This window comes from Gymnodraco acuticeps, unplaced genomic scaffold (genome assembly GCF_902827175.1).
Source record: "Gymnodraco acuticeps unplaced genomic scaffold, fGymAcu1.1, whole genome shotgun sequence".
Lineage (NCBI taxonomy): Eukaryota > Metazoa > Chordata > Actinopteri > Perciformes > Bathydraconidae > Gymnodraco > Gymnodraco acuticeps.
Genome location: NW_022990450.1, coordinates 428,827 through 440,981, shown reverse-complemented (window position 1 = coordinate 440,981; position 12,155 = coordinate 428,827).

Below are 12,155 nucleotides of genomic sequence, written 5' to 3'. Positions count from 1 at the left end.
TCTATTCATTGTGTTTTTCAGTAGGAGAAAATGGGAAGACACCTGGGAGCCTGCCAGTCAATTCAGTGTGTGTGTGTGTGTGTGTGTGTGTGTGTGTGTGTGTGTGTGTGTGTGTGTGTGTGTGTGTGTGTGTGTGTGTGTGTGTGTGTGTGCACCTTTGTTAATTACACACCGACATTAGCCAGACATTTTTTATTAACAGGACAGGGTCGTTGTCCTGCTAATAAATAAAAATTCTAAAAGCGTAGAAGTGTTTCTATAGGTGTAGAAAGCTTAAATACCCAAAAAAAAAAAAAAAGACCTTTTTATACACAAAACCCAGAAATTGTGTATTTTCTGTGTGTCAGAAGAGCGCTCATACAGCTGGTTTTTGGTATTGCACCCGCTCATGAATATTCACACAGAAGGAGCTCTGATTGGCTGACTGCCGGATGGTCCTGACAATTCATGTTTCTGTGAAAAATGTTGTGTGTGTAATAAGAATAAGAATAACATAGTAATAATAATTAATATTATTATGATGTTATTAATATTATTATTATTATTATTATGTCTAATACTACCTACATTTCATTGCAGTTTAGAGATGTAATTATCAGGCTTTTGTTTAATACTATATTATATCATTATGTCTAATATTTCTATAATTTCATTGCACCTTTACTATAGCTTTTATCTGATAATATACTTTAAGGTACTCAGTGTTTTAGGAGTCCATATCGGTCTTTGTCTCAAGACCACTTTTTTGAGGTCTTGTCTTTGAATTGACTGCATTTTACCATTGTATTGTTTCGTTCTTAGACAAGGCTGAATTTATTCCAAGACTGCTCAAGATCTTAACTGCGGGGATATTACATAACTTCCATTGTCAAATGTAATTGTTTATTTGTTATTTATTGTTATTGGATATAAAAATGCATGCCCAACATACAGTACTCTACCTTGTGCCCTTAGTAAAAATGTTGATTTTGTTTAGTCAAATTAGTCCTTCAATATGAATAAATGCTCACAAAATGGTTCAGAAATGTAAAATCAGGATATACATATCTCTCTCCGCACACATATCTATCATTGCACACATAAATGTGTATTGTTTTATATAAATCTGAAAAATTCCACATTATCCACATTTTTTATCAACACATGAATATTTATTGCTTTTCATGTATAAAGTGCTCTGCATTTCATACAAAAAAAAGGTGAGTTTGTGAATGCAGGTTGAATAGTTTATGTATACATGTAACAACACAAAATATATCTTTAATGAAAATTGCTAACACTTTAATTAAAATACTTGTGGATATCTATTACAAACATTCTTGTGTGGATCAAAAACATTTTTAGAAATAAACCACATTTGTGCAGATAGAGACATTTATATATAAATCCTAATTCAAAGCATGATTGAACAACTTGTGCACCTTTGTACATACAGTTTATGCTTTAATACTGTTATCCAGAGTGACGTGGTACATTGTTTACCACTATTTAAGTAGCATTTGCCGACGGCCGTGCTCCACCGGCGTTTCAGCTACCGTTTGCTAACTGGAGAGGAATAATTCGCTGTCTGACTGTCACACAAGCAACGTCCCCTGATACATATTCCCCAATACATTCACATGTTTGTTAGCTTTAAATGTATACTGTTTGGTAATATAGCACTGAAAAGAGTTTCTGGACAGTGATAGCTTAGCCACCGCAGACGTCTCGCTGATTAATAACAAGCTGCTTTTGCTGTACCGGCGTATTTTCAATATAATCTAACTTGTGCTGTTCTGATATAACAACATGTTTAGCCTAAGTATTAATAACAGCTGATAATCAGACAAGCCTGTATAAAACAACAACAGAAGAACGGCTTGTACCGCTGTTATGACGGTCAATGATAGTAACGGATAGTCAGCTAAAATGTGGTGGAAAATGTATGGGTACTGGTTAATGTTACGTAACATTACTACATATGTACATTAATATGTGGGGTTGTGTTATAATCACTGCGTTATCGGCTCTACTGCTTATGTAGCAACTGTATTGTTTTCTCCGTACTCGCTATATAGTTACATTACATTACATTGCATTTAGCTGACGCTTTTATCCAAAGCGACTTACTTACAAACTTGAAAAAAACAGAATCATATAAGTACATCAGGTTTCATAGAGCCAAATCATTTCAAGTGCAATCTTCATCCACAAGATTTCCACTGAGGCAGAGACTCTGCATGAAAATGCTGCCATGACATCTGAGTCCCACTATGATGACATTACACAGGTGAGTTAACCACAACTCAATGTTCGTAATAGTTACATGTTTATTTCAAGTTATAAACCATGAAGACTGGATTTGAATGCTGAGGTTCGATACACGGGTCCTGTGTATCACTCTACTGGACCGCTTTAGACACTAAGAGGACTGTGTGTCAATGCTGTTTTTCTTCTTAACGTTAAACTGAATGATCATACTCTTTAGATATTAAATACTATAATCAGTGTCTTTCTACCTGATTGTGTTGTTAACTCACAACAAGAGCCAGTAAAGCATTTTCTAGAGCCGCCATTTTATTATCCTCGCATTAGCATTATTAGCATTAGCATTAGCCCAGCGCACAAATGCAGAGAGACTAATTTATGGCAACACAAAATAAAACATGAGAGCGGTGGGGATGAGGAGGTGTCGGCGTTCTGGCGATTTACTCGGAAGGCTTCAGTAGAAGCTGCTGGGAGTCCCAGCAGCTACTACTGAAGCCTTCCCCAACTCCGGGGACTTCCGGCCGGGGACTTCGGGTGGCAGTATACGCCGTGAAGCTGTTTGCAGCCTGCCAGTAAACCCAAAGCAGAAGAAGACGAAGTGACGTCAGCGGCTCATTTGCGTAATCTTCCCTCAGGGAACTTATTCCGGTGTGAACGCGATCTGTACTAAGTGCCGGGGCACTAAGTGCCGGCACTAAGTACGGCAAAGTACTTGGTATGAACACGGCTAATGTTGGTATTAGTTACATATTTCTTTCCAGTTATAAACCATGAAGACTAGATTTGAATTGTGAGGTTCGATACACAGGTCCTGTGTATCACTCTACTGGACCGCTTTAGACACTAAGAGGACTGTGTGTCAATGCTGTTTTTCTTCTTAATGTTAAACTGAATGATTATACTCTTTAGATATTAAATACTATAATCAGTGTCTTTCTACCTGATTGTGTTGTTAACTCACAACAAGAGCTTAGTGCCCTGGGGTACTAAGTCCCGGAGCACTAAGTGCCGGCACTAAGTACGGCAAAGTACTTGGTGCCGGCACTAAGTACGGCAAAGTACTTGGTGCCGGCACTAAGTACGGCAAAGTACTTGGTGTGAACGCGGCTAATGTTGGTATTAGTTACATGTTTATTTCAAGTTATAAACCATGAAGACTGGATTTGAATGCTGAGGTTCGATACACGGGTCCTGTTTATCACTCTACTGGACCGCTTTAGACACTAAGAGGACTGTGTGTCAATGCTGTTTTTCTTCTTAATGTTAAACTGAATGATCATACTCTTTAGATATTAATTACTATAATCAGTGTCTTTCTACCTGATTGTGTTGGTAACTCACAACAAGAGCCAGTAAAGCATTTTCTAGAGCTGCCATTTTATTATCCTCGCATTAGCATTATTAGGATTAGCATTAGCCCAGCGCACAAATGCAGAGAGACTAATTTATGGCAACACAAAATAAAACATGGGAGCGGTGGAGATGAGGAGGTGTCGGCGTTCTGGCGATTTACTCGGAAGGCTTCAGTAGAAGCTGCTGGGAGTCCCAGCAGCTTCTACTGAAGCCTTCCTCAACTCCGGGGACTTCTGGCCGGGGACTTCGGGTGGCAGTATACGCCGTGAAGCTGTTTGCGGCCTGCCAGTAAACCCAAAGCAGAAGAAGACGAAGTTACGTCAGCGGCTCATTTGCGTAATCTTCCCTCAGGGAACTTATTCCGGTGTGAACGCGATCTGTACTAAGTGCCGGGGCACTAAGTGCCGGCACTAAGTACGGCAAAGTACTTGGTGTGAACACGGCTAATGTTGGTATTAGTTACATATTTATTTCCAGTTATAAACCATGAAGACTAGATTTGAATTGTGAGGTTCGATACACGGGTCCTGTGTATCACTCTACTGGACCGCTTTAGACACTAAGAGGACTGTGTGTCAATGCTGTTTTTCTTCTTAACGTTAAACTGAATGATCATACTCTTTAGATATTAAATACTATAATCAGTGTCTTTCTACCTGATTGTGTTGTTAACTCAGAACAAGAGCTTAGTGCCCTGGGGTACTAAGTGCCGGAGCACTAAGTGCCGGTACTAAGTACGGCAAAGTACTTGGTGCCGGCACTAAGTACGGCAAAGTACTTGGTGTGAACACAGCTAATGTTGGTATTAGTTACATGTTTATTTCAAGTTATAAACCATGAAGACTGGATTTGAATGCTGAGGTTCGATACACGGGTCCTGTGTATCACTCTACTGGACCGCTTTAGACACTAAGAGGACTGTGTGTCAATGCTGTTTTTCTTCTTAATGTTAAACTGAATGATCATACTCTTTAAATATTAAACACTATAATCAGTGTCTTTCTACCTGATTGTGTTGTTAACTCAGAACAAGAGCCAGTAAAGCATTTGTATACTACTCTGGATGTCTAGTGATTAAACTTGGTCCTTCTAAATTCACAATATTTCCACTGAGGCAGAGACTCTGCATGAAGATGCTGCCATGACATCTGAGTCCCACTATGATGACATTCAACAGGTGAGTTAACCACAACTCAATAGCTGCGTTCACACCAGACTACTTTTCCCCGTACTTTTCACGTTTAGTTCCGTTACTACTGCTTATGTGGCGTTCACACCAAAAAGAGTACTTCAAGCCGGGAACTTTTACCCCCATTTTTAGTGCCTGCTGAGAGATGGTACTTTCCTGGGGGAAAAAAGTGCCCCAGTTCTGATTGGCTGGGCGAATTGCAAACCCCGCCCCGTAAAACTCTGAAATGTTTTGTAGAGCTGCCATTTTATTATCCTCGCATTAGCATTATTAGCATTAGCATTCGCCCAGCGCACAAATGCAGAGAGATTAACTTATGGAAACACAAAATAAAACATGGGAGCGGTGGAGATAAGGAGGTGTCGGTGTTCTGGCGATTTACTCGGAACGCTTCAGTAGAAGCTGCTGGGACTCCCAGCAGCTTCTACTGAAGCGTTCCCCAACTCCGGGGACTTCCGGCCAGGGACTTTGGGTGTCAATATACGCCGTGAAGCTGTTTGCGGCCTGCCAGTAAACCCAAAGCAGAAGAAGACGAAGTGACGTCAGCGGCTCATTTGCGTAATCTTCCCTCAGGGAACTTATTCCGGTGTGAACGCGATCTGTACTAAGTGCCGGGGCACTAAGTGCCGGCAAAGTACTTGGTGTGAACGCGGCTAATGTTGGTATTAGTTACATATTTCTTTCCAGTTATAAACCATGAAGACTAGATTTGAATTGTGACGTTCGATACACAGGTCCTGTGTATCACTCTACTGGACCGCTTTAGACACTAAGAGGACTGTGTGTCAATGCTGTTTTTCTTCTTAACGTTAAACTGAATGATCATACTCTTTAGATATTAAATACTATAATCAGTGTCTTTCTACCTGATTGTGTTGTTAACTCAGAACAAGAGCTTAGTGCCCTGGGGTACTAAGTGCCGGCACTAAGTACGGCAAAGTACTTGGTGCCGGCACTAAGTACGGCAAAGTACTTGGTGTGAACACAGCTAATGTTGGTATTAGTTACATGTTTATTTCAAGTTATAAACCATGAAGACTGGATTTGAATGCTGAGGTTCGATACACGGGTCCTGTGTATCACTCTACTGGACCGCTTTAGACACTAAGAGGACTGTGTGTCAATGCTGTTTTTCTTCTTAATGTTAAACTGAATGATCATACTCTTTAAATATTAAACACTATAATCAGTGTCTTTCTACCTGATTGTGTTGTTAACTCAGAACAAGAGCCAGTAAAGCATTTGTATACTACTCTGGATGTCTAGTGATTAAACTTGGTCCTTCTTCATTCACAATATGTCCACTGAGGCAGAGACTCTGCATGAAGATGCTGCCATGACATCTGAGTCCCACTATGATGACATTACACAGGTGAGTTAAGCACAACTCAATAGCCGCGTTCACACCGGAGTACTTTTCCCCGTACTTTTCACGTTTAGTTCCGTTACTACTGCTTATGTGGCGTTCACACCAAAAAGAGTACTTCAAGCCGGGAACTTTTACCCCCATTTTTAGTGCCTGCTGAGAGATGGTACTTTCCTGGGGGAAAAAAGTGCCCCAGTTCTGATTGGCTGGGCGAATTGCAAACCCCGCCCCGTAAAACTCTGAAATGTTTTGTAGAGCCGCCATTTTATTATCCTCGCATTAGCATTATTAGCATTAGCATTCGCCCAGCGCACAAATGCAGAGAGATTAACTTATGGAAACACAAAATAAAACATGGGAGCGGTGGAGATAAGGAGGTGTCGGCGTTCTGGCGATTTACTCGGAACGCTTCAGTAGAAGCTGCTGGGACTCCCAGCAGCTTCTACTGAAGCCTTCCCCAACTCCGGGGACTTCCGGCCGGGGACTTCAGGTGGCAGTATACGCCGTGAAGCTGTTTGCGGCCTGCCAGTATACCCAAGGCAGAAGAAGACGAAGTGACTTCAGCGGCTCATTTGCGTAATCTTCCCTCAGGGAACTTATTCCGGTGTGAACGCGATCTGTACTAAGTGCCGGGGCACTAAGTACGGCAAAGTACTTGGTGTGAACGTGGCTAATGTTGGTATTAGTTACATATTTATTTCAAGTTATAAACCATGAAGACTGGATTTGAATGCTGAGGTTCGATACACAGGTCCTGTGTATCACTCTACTGGACCGCTTTAGACACTAAGAGGACTGTGTGTCAATGCTGTTTTTCTTCTTAATGTTAAACTGAATGATCATACTCTTTAGATATTAAATACTATAATCAGTGTCTTTCTACCTGATTGTGTTGTTAACTCAGAACAAGAGCCAGTAAAGCATTTGTATACTACTCTGGATGTCTAGTGATTAAACTTGGTCCTTCTTCATCCACAAGATTTCCTCTTTTTCTGTTTGTAGAGTCTCTTGAAAATGCTGTGGAGAGGAATCCCAGGAGGATGCAAAAACAGAAGTGGTCTCCAAAAGAGGTGGCAGCAGTTTTGAGACACTTTAATGCACACCAAGGGGAAAGTGGCCACGATGATAGACTGCAGACAGTGCAAAGCTGCAGAGCATCCTATTCTGGCTGGTCGCTCTTTGCAAAATATTAGAGACTTCGTCAGGAGCCAAGGCACGACTCAGAAGAAAAAAGCACTGCTACACAAATGATGATGAAATGTAATCGAACATGCAATGAGGACAGTTCACAGTTCAACTTCATTATTATGTTACATGTAGGAGCAATGTTTTATTATAAGGATAATTACGAGATTAAAGCTGTTATGTTAGGAGAATAAAGATGAAATCATTCCGGGGGCTGAGGGGTCGTTGCAGCAGATAGTTATATTGAAGGATTGGAACTTCACGGATCAAACACTCATAAACAAAACGTTGCTAAAACAGAAACTAACTACCGTTCACACCCGCCGCCCTCTGAGCTGGACACATCACACAGGTGTCCTCTGTCTGCAGCTGGAGGAGAGAGGAGGGGTCAGGGACCGTCTACGAAGTGCAACACTGAATAAAGATATACTCAATAACTCCTCTGTTATAAAGCTATAAAACATCACATTTTAAATCACACAATAATATACTGTTGCTTAAACTACACATGCAACTTTGCGAAAATAGGTGGTTTTAGTAGTTTATTTGCAATATTTTTGTCAGTGTTGCACTTTGTAGACGGTCCCTGACCCCTCCTCTCTCCTTCGGCTGCAGACAGACACCTGTGTGATGTGTCCAGCTCAGAGGGCGGCGGGTGTGAGGTTGTTTTGATTAAATTGGATTGTGGATAGTTGTTTACCTTATTACGGTAGTTAGTTTGTGTTTTAGCAACGTTTTGTTTATGAGTTATTGATCCGTTCCAGTTCCAATCTGTCAATATAACTTTCTTGAAGATCTGCTGCAACGACCCCTCAGCCCCCGGGATAATTTCATCTTTATTCTCCGAACATAGCGACTTTAATCTCGTAATTATGACTTTATTCTTCTATCTTTTCTTTTGTGTGGCCCTAATCCTCTGTCGTACCAAGGTAATGCTGGAAGGAGAGTTATATGTTTAAAATAATAAATATTTAGTCTTAGCTCAATTTTCATGTGAGAAAATGTTATGTGAAAATAACCATTAAACTTGGCTCATTGTTCACTGTGCAAGGTGCCATGTGTCCTTTTCTATCAGCTTTTAAAAGGTAATGCTCCAGTAGATGAGCAGTCTTGTAGGGCAAATAGCATTTTGTATTAGTGATAAACCAGTTCGGTCACTTTGCTATAAAATGGTTATCGGTTCTTTTCATATCGATGATGTAATTGCAATTAGCAGTGCTGCAAATATAAGCATTTACTTGCAAATGGATTTAATTCGTCTCGGAAGACCTGCTTGTAGTATACCACTGGAGAGTATTAGAATGTGGTTCTACATTTGCATGAAAACAACAGATTGCAAACAGGAGGCAAGCAATAACCAAACACATTAACATACTTTTAAGCTATATATCTATGGTGCACTATATTGTCTATTAAAATATTACATCACAAATCAGGTATTCCTATGCTGTATACATTGTGTCCGTTTATAAAAGGTTTGTTCTTGTAATGCACAATCCAACACTTGTCTGTGTAAAGTTATGTTCCATTTAATCATGTTTGTCCCTTTAATACACTTCAGTGACATGTTTGTGTGTTGTATAGCTACTGTCCTCACAAATAACAATTTTGTCATGGGCGGGGCTTATGCAGCTCATTATCTGCTGTCCTCATAATTAAGCATGGTGTCAGGTTGTTGTATTTTGAGTTGTGATGTGTGTATTGGACATTTGAAGTGGGATTTGTGTTGTATGGCTCAAAATAGATTTTTTGATATTCAAAACATCTTTGTAAAGCTAGTGGAAAGGGGTGTCCTTCTAATGAAGGAAAAAACGTGTTTGGGTCAAAGTGTCCTTTTAGTTCACAAAAACCCGTGTGTGTGTGTGTGTGTGTGAGAAAATACCGATTTGTGTATTTGTTTTATTAAAACATTTCCCTTTTTGCAACATGGAGTCAAATGCTTCAATATTGTGTCATGAGACACTACTACACCACATTTCAAATAGATATAACTCATGAAATAATATTATAAATATTTAGGGATTGAGATTGTGAAATCTAACAAGTACCTTTGTGTTAATCTGAACAATAAACTGGACTGGTCGGATCACTGCTGCTATCTACAAGAAGAGACAAAGCAGACTGTATCTGCTGAGGAGACAGGTATTTTGGAGTGCAGGGGGCACTACTTCAGACCTTCCATGACTCTGTGATGGCATCAGCAATCTTTTATGGTCTGGTCTGCTGGGGCTGCAACATCTCGGCTGCTGTCAGGAAAGTTACATGTAGTTTGGTAACAGCACCAGAATGGACAGGGTGTGCAGACACAGGAGAGCCGAGTCAAGGGTAAAGGAGCTTTGCATTAATTGTATTTATATTGACCCGAATGGTCTACAGATTGAACGGGACTTTAGTGGCACTAGATCTAGGAGTAGGCAATGTCATTTGTTCACCTAGTTGTATCCCATAAGTGTGCATCTTACTGAGATTAAGGAGGTAAAACGATATTCCCTAGTCCTTGATAAACCAATCTGACAACATGAGAATTTCTGTTCCAGTTTGTTCTTAATGGCAACATGACCGCAACACATGCTCTTTGTACCAAAAGGACCAAAATGTAGATCTGAAATACACACCTACATATAACAACAAAACAGTTCGACTTCCTAGCTGACAAAACTCCAACAAAGCAAACACAAAATGTGGTCAAATGTGGACCCTGTTGTGTTCGGGTCAAATCTGACCGATTTACTACTTTCATCAATCAAAACTTTTTTGTTTTACATTCGATTGCATTCAGGTTTATGATCTCCTTCACAGTAGACATTTGAACTATTTGTACTTCACTTTAATTAATATTGTATGCTGAAAAGCGTATATATTACAGCACGATTTTTTGTTGAATAGATTTGAGTGCTTCAAAATGTTGGGTCGTGATTTATTGACCAAGTAAAAAGTGGGTCCCGAGGCCTGACCAGTTGAGAACCACTGCTCTAGTCTTTGCAATAGGATGTCATGGTCGATAGTATCAAATGCAGCACTGAGATCGAGCAAAACAAGAATAGAGACAAGTCCCTTGTCAGAGGCTATTAGAATGTAATTTGTGACTTTAACCAGAGATGTCTCTGTGCTATGATGTGTTCTAAAGCCAGACTGAAAATCTTCAAATAAATCATTGTTTTTTAAGTAATCACACAGCTGTTCTGCGACCGCTTTCTCAAGAATCTTTTAGAGGAACAGAAGATTAGAAATAGGTCTATAGTTGGCTAAAACCTCTGGATCGAGGTTGTGCTTTTTAAGAAGCGGTTTTATCACTGCTACTTTGAATGATTGTGGAACATAGCCTGATAATAAAGACATATTCATAATATTTAATAAAGAAGTGCTAATTAATGGAAAAACTTCCTTCAACAGCTTAGTTGGAATTGGGTCTAACATGCACGTTGATGGTTTAGAAGAGAGAATCATTGAATTTAATTGTTCAAGGTTTATGGCTGAAAAGCATTCTAGTTTACTATCTAGTGTAATATTAGAACTTACATTTCCGGGAGCTGTTGATAACACTATACTGGTCAAAGGCAAGAGGTCATTAATTTTGTTTTTAAGAGTAACAATTGTATCATTAAAAAAGCACATAAAATCATTGCTACTGTGTGCTATGGGAATAGAAGGCTCAATCAGCACCGCTGCAGACTCGCTGTTTGAGGGCTTGATAGCCCACTCCCCCTCCACACTCGTTGCTTTGGAACAGCCCTCAATATGGCGGACCCTCCGCGCGAACGGAGGGGTAGGGGGTGGTTTGGGATTGGGCCCAAATCATCCACCAGCAATTTAAGGCCCTCCCTCATCTGGTGTAAATCCTCCTCCAGTTCCCCTGCCAGCACGTTGGGGAGGCCATCCTCCACCTCCATGAACCACAGCTCGGACTGCTCACCTGGTGAGAGTGGTACTGGAACAGCATCCTCTATAACAGGGGAGGGGAACTGTTACGACCCGCCTCCCTACTCAATAGTAGTAGCTCGTGAGGCAGTCCGCAACATAAAACAAAAGTACACAACACGTAGGCACTAAACTGTGATCGTACATTTATTGCCACAATACTCAATCATTCCACTGGAGGACAGGTAAAACAAACAAACAGACGGAGGGGACTTGGGCCAACCACACCACGGGCCGTAGGATCCAGAGCCTTCCTCCGCTACACTGTAAACCCGAACGTTCAAAATAATTAAATAGATTAATTAGTGTAAACTTAAATTTAAAAAAAAGTTCTACTAACTTCAATATATTCAGTTCCTGTGACTGTTCTTCGTTTTTGAGTTAAGTAAACTGATAATCTTTGATTAACTTGAACTATTTGGCGGATTAAGTAAGCATCACTTAAACATATACATTGAACTGTACTCATTTCTAATGCTTATTGTGTGTCTGACGTCACTAACCGTCACTAACTGTCGAAAGTGGGATGCAGCACATGCAGTAAGGTGGATCTTCACACTTAATTTCCACACTTTCCGGTGGTAATCAGCATCATTGGTCTCACTGTAAGTACAATATTCATATTTCTTCACTTTTTTAAATATTTTGAGATTAAACATGTGAAAGAGAGTGTTGATGTTAGCCAGATACATGTGCATGTTAGCTAGCATTAGCCATAGGTTGAGTCAGCAGATTCACAGAAATGCCTGAATTATTTGCACAGTTACTGTATAATGTTAACTTGTAAGATATGTAGTTGTGGAAACTTGGTGCCAAAATAGGGCTGTCACTTTTTGTATATATGATGAAAAATGTCATTGCCCCTAAGCTAATTATGTATTCAAAAAGTTCAGCCAA